The sequence below is a fragment of the Schistocerca nitens genome, chromosome 10 (assembly GCF_023898315.1).
Source record: "Schistocerca nitens isolate TAMUIC-IGC-003100 chromosome 10, iqSchNite1.1, whole genome shotgun sequence".
NCBI classification, from domain to species: domain Eukaryota; kingdom Metazoa; phylum Arthropoda; class Insecta; order Orthoptera; family Acrididae; genus Schistocerca; species Schistocerca nitens.
In genome coordinates this window covers 216,357,731-216,369,953 of record NC_064623.1, presented here as the reverse complement: position 1 = coordinate 216,369,953, position 12,223 = coordinate 216,357,731, and the positions used below count along the sequence as shown (strand labels likewise).

Genomic DNA, 12,223 nt, shown 5'->3' with positions numbered 1-12,223 from the left:
TACTTGCCCATAATGAATCCAGTGATAACTAGAGTCACTCAACTCACAAAAGGTACTGCCATGTCATTTTCACCAAATGACGGTGTGTAGTCATCTAAAATCATGTTAATCGATGTGGCATGTCGCGCTAAAGAAACGTTCATAATACGTCGAACTTTCTCACAGTGCAGACAATAACTCTTGAGTCCTTGAATGTGTTGCTTTTACAAAGCCCATGTATTCTGTTACAATACAGCGAGAAAAAAATGAAGCTAAGACATTTATCCAAAGCTATGTATAGTAAATTCTCAGATTACGTGGCAAAGAATAACAAACATTTCTGACTAGCATCGAAATTACATTTTCTACAGATGTGTCGGTAGTGACATCTCAGAGAAAATACTCACAATCGAAATCTGTTTTATCCTGTGAGAGGAAAGAAACATTAAAGTACTGTAATCATTACATGCACGGTGCAATGTGAAAATATCAATATGCAAACATTGTTGTCAGTGTTATTACTGTTTACATGAGTATGAGTAGACCACTCGTGTCGTTATTCAAGAGTATTATAGTGATTTCTGCAGAGCGTATTTTTTTTTTACATACTCGAGTGAATGGTCATAAGATTACAGAGTAAAGGAAAGGAAAAGAAAGGAATGTGCAGTATATTTTGCTGCTGTGGAAAAAGAAGAAATTATTGCATTTGTCTGTCGTCTGTCAGTTACAAAACATAAAGCAAATGAAAATGTGATCTCTAAACCTTAACCTTTGCACATGCCAATTACTTGTAATTGCCCTACAGTCCCTGGCCAAATTATTAGACGCACTGCACATTTTTAATGTTATTTGTAATAATTACGTGTTGAGTACTATATTTAATGTGATTAAGTAGAAAATTTATGACAGTTATTCAGGGCACTTACTACATTGTTGAATTTTGTATCTATTGTTGCTATGTAACATTTGATTATTGACTTATTGTAAGTATCAATGTGCACAGCACAGCGTACAGGAAAGGACCTGTTCATTTGCGTTCTCGCATGTAACTGGTGTAATACTTTGTTCGCTTTCATTATCAATTTCGTAATATCGACATCACAGCCAGATATTTTTAATCCTTTAAAAATGGATAAGAGAGGTGACATTTCACTACGTAAAAAACCTGAGGTGAAAGCCCTCGTTAATACGAAAATGTATTCCAATCGGGAAATTTCACGAAGGTTGGAAATGTCAGAAGGTAGCGTGAGGCGCATGAAGAAGAAAATTGATTCAGATGAAGAATGAACTCCAGAAGGAAGAATAAATGTAGAAGAAAACCAATGTTCACCCCAAGTTCTGAAAGATTTCTCAAAAGAATTTGCCCAAAAATCAGATTTGCAACAACGAAACAGATAAAATCTCAACCAGACGAGGCTAATATGAATGCATCTGAACGCACTGTTTGCAGAAAGTTTAAGGATATTGATTTCAAGGCCTGTCGACCCGCTAGAAAACCGAAGTTAACAGCCACAATGAAAGCAAAGCGTCTGAAGTGGGCTAAACAGTGGTGTGATAAAGATGTGGACGTCTGGAGATCGGTAATTTAACTTTAAAATTATCATTTTCGATGTGTTATAACCTGTGTTGCATTTATTCATAGTATATTAATTATGTTTCTTGATTTTTTACAGGTATGCTTCAGCGATGAAAGCACGTTTGAAATTTTAACTAACAAATCTCAGTATGTGCGCCGTCGAACAGGAGAAAAATTTAATTCCGACTACATTATTCAGACTGTAAAACACGCAGCTAAGGTGATTATTTGGTCTGTCATCTGTGGCAAGGGTACAGGAAGTCTTTACGTGGTTAAAGACATAATGAGGGAAGTCCACCACAAGGAAGTCCTGCATAAACTTTTAATACCACAGCTCAGAGAATGGTTCCCGAAATTTTATGCAAGATGGAGCTCCCAGTCACACAGCCAGGCCAGTTAAATCCTTTCTGAAGGAACAAAATATCCCTTGGTTAGACTGGCCAGGTAATAGTTCCGACATGGACCCTATAGAAAATGTATTGGAACTAATGAAGAGTGAAGTGACAAAAGATATCACAACGAACACACAGCTCTTAGAGAAGATCATCCATGTGTGGTATCATCTCCACGAATGCAGGACACAATACAGCCTTGCATCGACAGCATGCAACGTCGTATTAAGGCTCTCATAGCTGCGAAAGGTGGCAAAATAAGATATTAAAACTAATGTTTTCGCTTTTACAATATTTTAATTTTTGTTGTCATTATTGAAATATTTTCAACAAATTGAAATAAAATATTTTCAACAAATACTATGTTTTATTTATTTGTTATATCACCTTAGTTATGAAGTAGACTACACATAATCATTTTATCACAATTTGTGTATTAAAAAACAAATTTCGTGCGACATAAATCAAAATTTGCTTAAAAACTGTAGTGTGTCTAATAAATTGGCCAGGGACTGTAAATGCAAAATTTTAATGGTATCAAAAAGAGTACTTAATATCTATGAACAAGCAAAATAAAAATACAGAATGAAACTAATTAAGCAATTTTGTCTTTCCTATGAGGTCTGTTAAATGATATTATCCTGTGAATGAGAAAAAAATCCATTAGCGCAATCAGAGCCACAGATTCATCAAATCAAGTACATGGCAATAAGCGTCTTCAATCCTTCACGTTGCTGTTCGCAAAGAAAACGAATGCATATTGTTGAGACAAAGTGTTTATCTTCCTGTAAATTCATAGACTTGCACTATGTTATGCAACACCTTATCGCAAACAATTAGAAATACTGCTCATCAGAGAAACACACCAAAACACAATCAACAAAACATGCACCAAGGGTAAAATCGTCACATAATCACAAACAATCTTTAACATCAGTATGCCATACTTCTAATCATAAATCATAAACGTCTGCATAATAATCATAAAAAATTCACTATCCTCACTTCCTGTTATCTCATCATATTATCATTATAAAAATCCACAAATTATTGCTTCACATACTTCATCTATAATAAATGCTTCAGTCTTCACTTCATATGCGACACCGCCGGCCATTGGTGGCCGCGCGGTTCTAGGCGCTTCAGTCTGGAACCCCGCGACCGCTACGGTCGCAGGTTCGAATCCTGCCTCGGTCATGGATGTGTGTGATGTCCTTAGGTTAGTTAGGTTTAAGTAGTTCTAAGTTCTAGGGGACTGATGACCTCAGATGTTAAGTCCCATTGTGCTCAGAGCCATTTGAACCATATGCGACACCTATATTAAAATTCTTATAGTCAATGAAGAAACCCCGGTTGTAGCACAGACGCTGAAATTAAATATCTCCTCCGATTACTGACGGTACATGTTGCACATTTGCAAATACATGTACGCTACCTGTTTTATCATTCCTATCTGGAATACTTCTGTACGTTAGCCTGTAATAGAAAATGCATTATGACGCACAAGATTCGATGTTATTGTTTCTCATGTTGCTTTTGTCTTCTGTGACCCCTTTGTCTTTGGCGGAAAAAATTCAAGCTGTCTTCTTTTACGTAACCTTTGCTTGTAAAATGATGGATTGTAAAGATCTGGGTCAATTATTTTAGAACATAGCGTTGTATATGGTCTGTGACAATTGTATCTATTACATAAGTCATGACATAGTGAAACTAAATAGACGAAATGCCTCATAGACACAGTATGAGCCAAAGCTATTCTGTGTGCATATACATGTTGGAATGCGGCACAGAGCTGGTGTTGAGTGGTTCTGGTACTGAGCCATAATGAATTTATTAACGTTTCTTTAAACACTAATGAATTTATTTTTAAAAGCAAACATCCAAGAATAACATTAACTGAAAAGAATAAATTTCAATTAGCAACTGATGGCAAACAACTCATAAGGGCAACAGTATAAACTCACTTCCTTTTAGTAAATAAATAAAATACATTCACATTACAAACAGCAAAACATATAATGAAGTGATTATGTCACAAATATCAACCATCGGGTATTGCTAGTAATTATCAGAACGCCATTGCCTTCGAAGTAGCCAAAATGACTGACAAAGGTGGTTCAAATTTATGATGATAGGGGCGGTGGCAGGGGGGACGTCAGTAGCAATAATTCCTCCTCCTCTACTAACACAGGACGGCGGTTGCCGCTACGACAGTAATAGAAACCTTCATTAAAATTTCAATCATGGTACTGAGGCATCTGTAACAAGATCACTGTTAACGACTCGTTAGTGAATTATTTAGTAAAAATTAAACACACTACAAATATAGAAATTCCTCTTTAGTTTTTCTTTTTAAGATGCAAACAAACAGCTCGAACTCGTGATACGAGCCTACAGGTAATTATAGACATAACTCAAAAGTAAGGTAGCTGCATTCAACAATTTTCACTGATTATAAAGCACAATTAGTAAATCAGAAGAATTACATCTGCATTCTTATACCCTTAGAGTCTGAAATCAGTTTGGAATAATGACAGCCACAAGCCCACACTCATTGACAGAACTGAACTCAGGTAGTACCAGGCAAAACCTTCATAAATAACTCATTTATATACATAACACGGGCAACCAATCTAACAACTGCGCCAGACACTTGTCTTATATAGGCATTGCCGACCGCAGCGCCGTATTTTGACTCTTTACATCTCTCTGTATTTGAATACGCATGCCTATACCAATTTCTTTAGTGTAGATGGGTGCGTTGGTGTAATCATTAGAGAAACGAAATTCAAATAAAAAATCAATGAACGGTTTTGTATTCGTGGTGTGATGACCTCTCGCAGCTTTCGTTCTAAGTGTTTCGAGATTTACTACGTTGGGATGTGGAACTCTTCGTATCCGTAACGGTCCGTAATAAAGTAATGAAAATTTCTGACACTTGTTCTTTGTTTACAAGAGAATGTTGAGCTCGAACCAAAACTTTTTGTCCAACTTCGAATCATTTTCCTCTTCTCACCTACCTTTCTTATATTAGTAGTTCACGATTACGTAAACACTGTGACTTGGGGAAAGAAACAAGTTCTTTTACTTTGTTTGCAGGTTTTTATTCTTCAAAAGTAACTGTGGCAAGAGCAAAGTTGTATCATTAAGGAATTGAATTAATCGTGTCCTAAAACATCTCAATATATATCTCTGTCCCATTCAGAGTATTGTTTGTGGCAATAAAGTCTACATACTTTTCCTATTTGTTTCATTATTCTTTCACATGTGTTGGAGGAAGCATGGTACCTGGAAATAAAAATGTGTTTAATCTTTCAGTTGTGCAATGTCCGAGGCCGTTGCGGAACGAAATTATGATCAGTTGTCAATATAACCATTTCTACGTGTCCTACGTGTGGTAAAAAATTCTTAGTGAATGCAACTGAAAGAATTTTAGCTGTAACTCTGCGAAGTGGCGTAAAGGAAATAAATGTGGATGTTACCTCAACTGCAACAAACATGTAAGCAAAACTTTTTTTTTGTTCCTTAGAATAGGCGTGTAGAGGTCGACCGCCGCTGAATGACGTAATTTAATAGGGATAATTGGGAAAAGCGGAGCCAAATGTGATGTATCGGAAGATTTTGCATGCTCACAGTGTTTGCATTTCGCGAGAACGCGCCTAATTCTTTTCTCCATCTCCATGAAATAGGTCGTTTGACGAAATATGGGGAAACACTTTCTTGGCCCGTAATGAGCATAGCTCAGATGGATATACCATATCAGTTTGTTGATAAGATCACCAAGAAGAAGCCAAGTATTACTGTCGGGTTTTAAATGTTTGAAAAGGATATGATTTCGTACCAAGTAATAATGTCTGATAGTAGAATTTTGTTTGTTATGCCACAATTATACAATGAAGGCTTTCACGACCGGTTGTATCAGCTGCCGAGAATTCTTCCGGGTTGTATGGCCGTGGTCCATGGAACTCTAACGTTTCGTCCAACGTAGCCTTGGACGAAACGTCAGGGATAGAAGAGTTCCATGGACCACGGCCATACAACCCGGAAGAATTCTCGACTATGCCATAATTGTTTGATATTCTTCCACACTGGATCCTTATCCTGTTCTTTGGTAATATCTTTTAACGCAACTTGTTAGAAGTAAAAAAGTTTGATCGACAAAATTGTGTGGAAGCAGTCGTTTGAGAAGCAGTAAGAGATCGTGATAAAGCGTCAGCGACTACATTTTGTGTGCCTGGAATATGGATGACTGAAATTGAATTACTGTGCATAAAATTTCCATCCTCCCAGACGATCATGCGAAAATTACACTTTAGTGTGTTTGCAATACAAGAAATAACGAAATTTTGTAAAAGCCGAGAGGACTGATAATGTTTCGAGTTGTATAATGAAATAATTTATTTCTGCTGGGGAAAATACACGACTGGCAAAGGCAATACTTTTCGTGACGATCACACCATTTTCTTCTATTTCCTGGAAGAGATGAACTCCAACTGCTGTTTTGAAGTTGTCTGTGCAACACAAAAATCTTTGGAAAGATCTGGGTGTGATAATAGTGGGGCATTCTATAAAGCACGTTTCAGATTCAGTTAATGCCTGATCATCCCAGAACCAGTTTGAGTACTTACCACCTAGCTGACAAAGTCTTAGTATGCCTAAAGCCATATAATGAATAAAACGGCTAAAAAAAAATTGACGAGGCCAAGGAAACTTAGTGTTTTTTTAGTTGTGGGAATAGTGATGTCTCAGATAGCTTGAAGTTTATCTGAGTCAGGTTCAGTTCCTTCAACAGAGATGATGTGGCCTAAAACTAGATTTTCCAAACTCTAATTTTCGTAGATTGCCTGGAATACCCTGATGTGATAATGCATCCAGTAGTGCATTCAACGTACTGTTGTGTTTATCCCAAGTTGCTTCCGCAATTAGTATGTCATCGGCATATATTGTGACCCTTTCTTTTAAATCATGTAGAAGAGTAGTATTCATGCCACGAATGAAAGCTGCTGAAGATATGGTAAGGCCGAGGGGTAGTTTACAGAATTGATAGCAATTACCAAAGCATAAGAAGGCAGTGTACTTACCACAATTGGGGTAAAGTCCTATTTGCCAAAATCCATTCTTTAAATCTGACCTCGAAAACACTGTTACTCCGTGGAACTTTTGTATCATTTCATGAAGTTCCCGTGGTCTATCTGTTTATGTCAATATAATTTCATTAATCTGTCGTGCATCCACACAAGCCTTAACGATCTGTCTTTTTTTGGGACCACATGTTCCGGGTGCATTGTCAAAAACATGTGAATACGATTATAAAACTTCTTGTAACTGTTGTCTGTCTTTGTCTGTTGCTGCTTCACAAATGTCTACCTTGGCTTTGATCGTCTGCGAAACGTCGATATTAGATTCTTCACCTGTATTGTCAGTAGCAAAAGATGTCAGTGAAAAATGATGTTGTGTATTCTTTGTGTTTAAAAAACTTGCGTGTGAAAATTTTGTGTTTTTTGCATTAAAAGATATTGCCAAAAACATGATAAGGGTCCAGTGTCGAAGAATATCAATCAATTATGGCATAACAAATCAAATTCTTCTGTCAGACGTCATTACTTGGTACGAAATCATCTCCTGTTAATTTCCTGTTCATTCACTGAAATGCTCTGCTGAAACTGTAATGCAACTTACTTGTTATTGTTACGTAGTAGAATATGAGTCCTTAAAGTCCAAAAGCCTTTTATGTTCTGTCAAGAAATCCATACCTAACATAATTTCAGTTGTTAAAACTGGGACGATCCAAAAATTTGCAGAAAATGTGTGACCATGATAGAAAGTTTTAAGTGTGTCTGTAGTTTTGCATCTACTCCATTTCCAGAAACTGCTCCTCTAACTTTAGTCTTTTGTAATGGGAATGTAGGGCAACAATTATTCGCATTGCATTTATTAAATGCTGCATTACTAATCACTGTAACTGGAGATCCATAGTCAATTACTGCGGTGAAATTATGTGATTCAGTTTGTATATTGATAATCGGATGGTACACATTCTTTTGTGTCTGTTCTTTGTCCTACAATAAAGTGTCTCTTATGTCTTCCAACGTGGTACGTTCTGTTAGTGTGGTCATACTGTCTGTAGAAGACGCTCTGCTGTTGACGTCCACAGTATGCTGAGCTTCTAGTCATTGAGTGTCAGGAGGACGAAAGCGACTATCTGGTTCACTGAATACGCAGTGTTGTTGCTGTTCGGAACTATCAGTTTGCCTGGTGCCATTGCTGTTACTGTGCCTGTAATTCTGATTGTGGTTCTGTTGTCGTACCCTCTGATACGTGACGCTTGGAATTTAACTCTTTATTTCGATGCACATAATTGTTTTCCTGATTATTGTTATTCTAATTCTGCTGTGACCCGTAATTTTGCCGAGACGAAGTGTGCCAGCTATTACCTTGCTGCTGAAAGTGTTGATTGGTACCAGCAGAGGTTTGGTTTTCTTGCTGACTATACTGAAGCTGTCCGTTAAAACTGATTCTCGTGTTATAATTACTCTGATCCCTCTGACTATTGCCGTATCGTCGGTCGTGTCTGTTCTTAAATGATCTGTTATAACCTTGATTCCTATTGCCATTGTAACCTCTGTTGCTTTGAGAGAAAGTTTTCTTAACGGAAGAATAGTCAGACTGCTGAATTTCAAGTAATTGAAGTAGGTTGCGAAATGCATTAATACATTCTTTCCGTTGACCTTTAAGTAAAGAAAACATAGTGAACGAGTAAGTTTTGAGATGCAAAGCTGAATGGGAGCGGACTGACTGGCTCTGTTAAATGTTGCACAGTGTACTCAAAAAATTTCGAAATTGTTGCGAATTCTCAAAATTTGGTAGGTTTAATTATTTGACGCCTCGCTATGCCGCTTCCGACCAATACGCCGCTGGAATTCTTCAACAGAATAATATTGCTGACTACTGGGCGCATTCGCCTTTTAAAAAACTGCAAATGAACTCTAATTTGTGAGTTACTGGCCAAGCTGGAGGTAAACAGGAAGAGAGTTGCTGAATCCGATCTAATGGCTGCAAGTCTGTATTCTGTATTCGCCGTGTCTTGGAGAATTTTGTATATCGTTTCTATCGTAAAATGTTCGCGATTGCCACTGTTCCGTTTCAGAGTCCCTTATTCTTCTCATTCTGCGCACATTTTGTTCATATGTAAATCCGTCTGACTGTCCCTGAAAAGTGTTTGGAGAATCACGAGGGTTTTGGTCATATGACATAGTTTTCGCAATGTTGGCAAGACTGATTTTTAATCTTTTAATCTCCTGTGCGTTGATGTTGTTCACTGTTTGCTGGCCGTTTTGAAAACGCTGTAATGAAAGAAATTCTTCTGTTTGTGTAAAAGGTGTGGGACGTGTGTCTGCCGAGTTGAGAGCTAATTGTTCGACTTTTTTTGAGAAACGTCTTCTGCTTGTGCTGTTAAAACTTACGATTGTGTCGTAGCGTCATTGTCGACTTTATTAATTGCCGATTCCAAATCACTGATCTGTTTCGAATGCTTGAGTGTTTTACGTTGTCGCCTTGCGACTGCAGCACTGGGAACTACTTTATGTATTTTCTTAAGAAGCAAATCTTTCTCTTTGTGCATTGTTTCTTTGACATCTTCTAGCTGATAAGCTACTTCAACAACTCGTTGCGAAAATAAAGTCTGCAACTGTGTCTGATTACTGCAAGCGCTTCTAAATGGTCAGAAATTTTATTCAATTTCGTGTCAGTGTGGTTTGTCAGCTGATTCTCAAGTGTTCCACTGTGCTTTCGCAATTTTTGGTCAATATGACTTGATAGAATTTTGTTACTTTCTTTCTGTTTTGTGTCAAGATGTGTCGCTAACGTTTTATTACTTTCTGGTTGTTGGGTTACGAGAATGTTGTTACTTTCCTGTTGTTTGTTGTCAAGGTGTGTCGCCAGAATGTTGTTGTTTTCTGCGAGTTACATCTGAAGCATTGTCCCAAGATCACTGGTCTTTGAAGAGCTGCCGTTAATCATTGTGTGGTGAGTGGTTCATCAGTATTCTCATTGTCTACGTCTGTTGTGACTTGACTTTGCAATGTCTGTGTTGTGGTGGATTCCCCGCCTGGAAACTGAAACCTGTGAAGTTGAAGTAGGTATGTCATTGACAAAAGAAACATTTAGCCTTGCAAACACATTCCTATTCGAATTAGGTAACTTTTCCATATTTGTTGGAACGTGACTGTTTGTGAGGGAAGAATCTACCTCTTGAATTGTCGTGTGTCTGATTTTCTAAAGTAGGATGCAGTAATTCGTTAGAATTCGGAGTTATTTTTTGTTGAATTGGATATAGCTATTGTCTGATGAATACTGGTACGAGAATTCCTGTTTGTCGTCTTACGCAGCGTGACAGTAAAGAACAATATTCACAAGAAAATAAATTTTCAAAATTATATATGTTGATCGTGATGAGACAGAAAACACAAATGATTAATTTATAAGCGCAGCGCAAAAACGAACTACGAAGAAAATGTTAGAGAGAAAAGGGTACATAATCTGATTACAGGGTGCATATCTGACTACAAAATTCACAAAAGATTCCCCGACGCCCGAACCAAACAGAGCTGTCGACAACTGAAGGTTAAAAATATATTTTTTTTTATTTGATTTTATCTTAGAACTCATTCTGGGTTTGTTGTAACTTTGCTGTTGTTTAGCTTTGGCTGACTTGTGCATTTCCAACTGCACGAGAAACCATATATATCTGCCTACCAGAATACAATATGGCCCTGTTTTATAATCATTCTAAAAAAAAGTGCAAACTGATTAAATCTTGAACTTTACTACGAATCTCTCTAATTAAACGAAGTAAATGCTGTGCATGAGAAGGTCCCTGTGTGTTGATAATTTTCGTAGCATACTGATCCTGAAATGAAAATATCTTACGTCGTAATTGCCTGCTGCTCCCTGCTTCAATTTCTAACGACCATTCCTGAGGACTTAGTGCAATGCTCCAGACACCAAGCAAACTCTTTTATACACATTATAAAAATGACTTGGATTGAGGATTTAGACAATGCTCTTAAGTGAAATGTTACATTGTTTGTTTTTTCTTTTTTTTTTTTTTGTATCACGTTAACAACTTCAGTTCCTCTTCTTCCTTTGTTATTGTTTCCTATTTTGCCAGTGCTCCCTCATTTTCTCCCCGTGAAGTCTCTTCCTTTCTTCTGTCCATGTTGTACCCGACTTTTTATTTCTTCTGCTTGGAAAGCCTTCCAAATTTAGTATTTTATTTTTATAACGGTTTCTTTCTGCTATTTCTGATTCCTTGATGGTGCTTCTTTCTAGATCTTTCCTTGCTTCTGTAATCCATGCTATTGTCAATTTCTTGTTCCAGAAATATAGGAGTATTTGTTTTGTTTATATCCATCCATTTGGTAGAGGTGTCCGAAAAAGGTTAAACTCCGTTTGGCCATTACTTCAGATATTTTCTCTATATTTTTGTAGATCTCCTCATTACGTCTTATTTTCCAACCATCTGCAGTTTTTATTGCACCCATTATTTTTCTAATAATCCTTCTTTCCAATACCTCTAGTCTGTCCATCTTCTAGTTGATCGTTAGGCATTCAGATCCATATAAACATTCTGGTCGTACCACTGTGGTGTAGTGTTTTAGTTTCGTTTTTATAGATATACATTTCGTGTTGTAAATATTTTTGGTCAAACCATATGCTCTTTCCATTTTGTTAATTCTTACATCTATTGCAGATTTTTCTAGTCCATTCTGTTGTATAGTATTTCCAAAACATTTAAATTTATTTACTCGCTCTATTTTACCTATTTGTGTTTCTATGAATTTTGGCGCATTTTTGATATTTGTCATGAATATTGTTTTATCAACTAAAATTTTGAGACCAGTTACGTTTGCTATTTTTTCGAGAAGGTTTAACTGAATAATTGCTTCTGTCAGGTTTTCTGAAAGTATTGCAAAATCATCCGCAAAAGCCAAGCAGTTCACCTTGATTCCATTTGTTTTCCTTCCCAAAGTTATCGGTTCAATTTTGTGATTTTTTATCTCCGAATTCCTGATCCTTACAATTTTTTCTAGAACACAATTAAACAGTAAAGGTGATAAACCATCACCTTGCCCAACACCAGTTTTTATTTAAATGGGTGAGACACTTCTCCCATAAATTAGACTTTATATATTGTACCTGTTAGTGTTTCACGAATTATATTTGCTGATTTTGATTTAACACCAAATTCTCTAATGACCTTATCTATTGGTTCTCT

General features: G+C 36.8%; 1 protein-coding gene across 3 annotated transcripts in view; it reads left to right on the top strand.

The window, feature by feature from the left end:
* Nucleotides 1-12,223, top strand: part of LOC126210109 (zinc finger protein 501-like) — a 366,536-nt gene that overhangs the window by 323,981 nt on the left and 30,332 nt on the right. The window contains exon 11 of one of the 3 annotated variants that reach the window (XM_049939251.1): nucleotides 1,653-2,307. The exons of the other annotated variants lie outside the window; for them this stretch is intronic. The gene's annotated coding sequence lies outside the window, so the exon portion shown is untranslated. Of the gene's footprint in view, nucleotides 1-1,652; nucleotides 2,308-12,223 lie in introns of those variants that run through there. 3 annotated transcript variants of the gene reach the window in all.